The sequence below is a fragment of the Genypterus blacodes genome, unplaced genomic scaffold, assembly GCF_046128005.1.
Source record: "Genypterus blacodes isolate CSIRO-AG114 ecotype Tasmania unplaced genomic scaffold, CSIRO-AGI_Gbla_v1 ptg000417l_1, whole genome shotgun sequence".
Taxonomy (NCBI): Eukaryota; Metazoa; Chordata; class Actinopteri; order Ophidiiformes; family Ophidiidae; genus Genypterus; species Genypterus blacodes.
The window spans coordinates 17,501-20,450 of record NW_027467189.1 but is presented as its reverse complement, the minus strand read 5'-3'; the positions used below and the strand labels follow the sequence as shown (position 1 = coordinate 20,450).

Below are 2,950 nucleotides of genomic sequence, written 5' to 3'. Positions count from 1 at the left end.
TCAGAGTGACTAAAGGATAGAGATCCATGACATCATACAGAGGGTCCAGGGTCAAAGGTCAGAATGACTATAGGATAGAGATCCATGACATCATACAGAGGGTTCAGGTTCAAAGGTCAGAGTGACTATAGGATAGAGATCCATGACATCATACAGAGGGTCCAGGGTCAAAGGTCAGAGTGACTATAGGATAGGGATCCATGACATCATACAGAGGGTCCAGGGTCAAAGGTCAGAGTGACTATAGGATAGAGATCCATGACATCATACAGAGGGTCCAGGGTCAAAGGTGCAGACACAGACGCGCTCCCTCACCTGTTTTGAAGATCTCATAACGCAGGGAGAAGCCCGCCCCCTGGTGGCGTAGTCTGAGACGAATCGGATCTGAAGGGAGGGGCCTGATGAGATGATGGGCGCCGGCGCGATGTTGCTGCAGTGTCGCCCGAGGACGTCGGCGGTGTCCGTGATTCCGTCGCGGATCTCGATAAAGTCGTACCTGAGACAAACACAAAGCAGAGGCGGGGTTCACTTCCTGCTCAGGGTTACGCAATCAGCTGAGCTCACAAACACCATAGGTGTGGGGGCGGAGTCATCGTCCGGGGACAACCTCAGGACAGAGACGCCAACACACACCGCCAAAGCTGCCAGGCTCCGCCTTCATCCTGACATTCCCAAATTCTGGAACGTGGGATGACGGAACGGAAACAGACGGAGAGACGGAGAGAACTTTATATACGGAAGAGGACGGAAATAGATCGCATCCAGGACTCAGTAAAAATAGATAGAGAAAAAATAACCAAGGAGGTAAAGGTGAAGTGTGTGTGTGTGTGTGTGTGTGTGAGCTCACTATGTCCTCTGAACCCCTTTTAAAGAGAGAGAGAGAGAGAGAGAGAGAGAGAGAGAGAGAGAGAGAGAGAGAGAGAGAGAGAGAGAGAGAGACAGAGAGAGAGAGAGAGAGAGAGAGAGAGACAGAGAGACAGAGAGAGAGAGAGAGAGAGACAGAGAGACAGAGAGAGAGAGAGAGAGAGAGAGAGAGAGAGAGAGAGAGAGAGAGAGACAGAGAGAGAGAGAGAGAGAGAGAGAGAGACAGAGAGACAGAGAGAGAGAGAGAGAGGGAGAGACACAGAGAGAGAGAGAGAGAGAGAGAGAGACAGAGAGACAGAGAGAGAGAGAGAGACAGAGAGAGAGAGAGAGACAGAATTAGCTCACTCTCATAGCCATGTATGTCTTTCCCTGGACATTGTTAGACACAAACACACACAAACACACACAAACACACTCACACACACTCACACACACACACACACACACTTCTGCTATGTGAGATGTTTGATTTAGTCTTGGTGGAGCAGCAGGCGGGTGGAGTTTGCAGAGGTCAAAGTCTTTAACACCAAACAGCAAACAGATGAGTGAAGTCAGACTGAGAACAGAGAGAAAGGAAAGAAAGTGATCAATAAAAAAAACAATCATTCATATTCCAAAGTAAAAGCATGAAATGTAAAATTAATCTTTCACATGTTTTAAGTAGCAGTGAATACCTGTGTGTGTGTGTGTGTGTGTGTGTATGTGTGTGTGTGTGTGTGTGTCTATTAGGAGCAGGAACTCTGTGAGGGAGTCTCAGCTTGTGTTTGTTTGGTGAATAAGGCTTTTATTTTGAAGACAGAGTGCCATCTGCCGCTCCAGCTGCTGCTCTCTCCATTAAACAGCCTCGCCAATGTTCGCCGCCACGCTCCTACGCTCCTACGCTCCTACGCTGCTACGCTCAGGACGCCACGCTCGCTCCACCTCAGACTGCTGAGCTCCATGGAGACAGAAACCAAACACGCTCACGCCAATAAGAGCAACGCTGATGAAGAGGCTGTCAGCTGATCGTCCTCTGGCTGTGAGGAGTGTGTGTGTGTGTGTGTGTGTGTGTGCTGAGTGTTAGTATGGTTAAGCGTCCAGAGCGACACTGCCCCTCTCTCTGCCGCTCATCTGGCTGCTCTGCTGAGATTCATTTTAAATCTCTAAACTTCTTTACTCACATCTTTGATTGAACTTCAGTCTGAGGAAATGACGCTGAAAATATACAAACTGGAGAAAAGATACTCAGCACCATAATGTGTGTGTGTGTGAGAGTGTGTGTCTGTGTGTGTGTGTGAGAGAGTCTGTTTGTGTGTGTGTGTGAGTCTGTGTGTGTGTGTGTGTGTGTGTGTGTGTGTGTGTGTGTGTGTGTGAGTCTGTGTGTGTGTGTGTGTGTGTGTGTGTGTGTGTGTGTGTGTGTGTGTTTCCCTGTCATCTCCATATTATCTCTTCCTGTTTCTCTCCACACTGCAGCTTTACTAACAAGTGCATCTTCACCCCCCATGCAGTGATTCACTGCGTAACTAACTGCATCACTGCAGGAGCCCAGAGGCAAAGACAGCTACACCTCCAGCACACACACACCCACACACACACACACACCCACACACACACACACACCCACACACACCCACACACACCCACACACACACACACACACACACACACACACCCATCTCAATTAGTTCGAATGACAAAACTGTCAAAGTAGAACAGTGCTGCTGTTTTTGCACTAATTACAGGTTTGGATTGGCGCTCACACACACACACACACACACACACACACATACACACACACACACACTAATGGCCTCTCTCGGAGTGTGCCGGGTGTTTTCCTAAACAGAGGCAGCAGTCAGCAGCCTTCCTCTCTCAGTCTTTGTAGTGCCGGTCTGAGATCAAACCCAGATGAAGCCTCCGCTCCTCTCAGGCTCAGGCTCAGGATCAGGATCAGGATCAGGATCAGGAGGGATAAAGACCCAGGGAGGGAATCTGGGTCAGAGCGGCGTGGAGACGTGCAGGAGGACACAGAACACAGAGAGGGAAGGAGGTTTGGTTGAACCTGAACTTGAGCAGGATCCACAACAAGGTTTGGTCCTTCTGCAGG

At 49.4% G+C, this 2,950-nt stretch overlaps 1 pseudogene; it reads right to left on the bottom strand.

The window, feature by feature from the left end:
• Positions 1 to 315: 315 nt before the first annotated feature.
• LOC142989402 (neuropilin-2-like) overlaps positions 316 to 2,950 on the bottom strand; it is an 18,363-nt pseudogene continuing 15,728 nt past the window's right edge.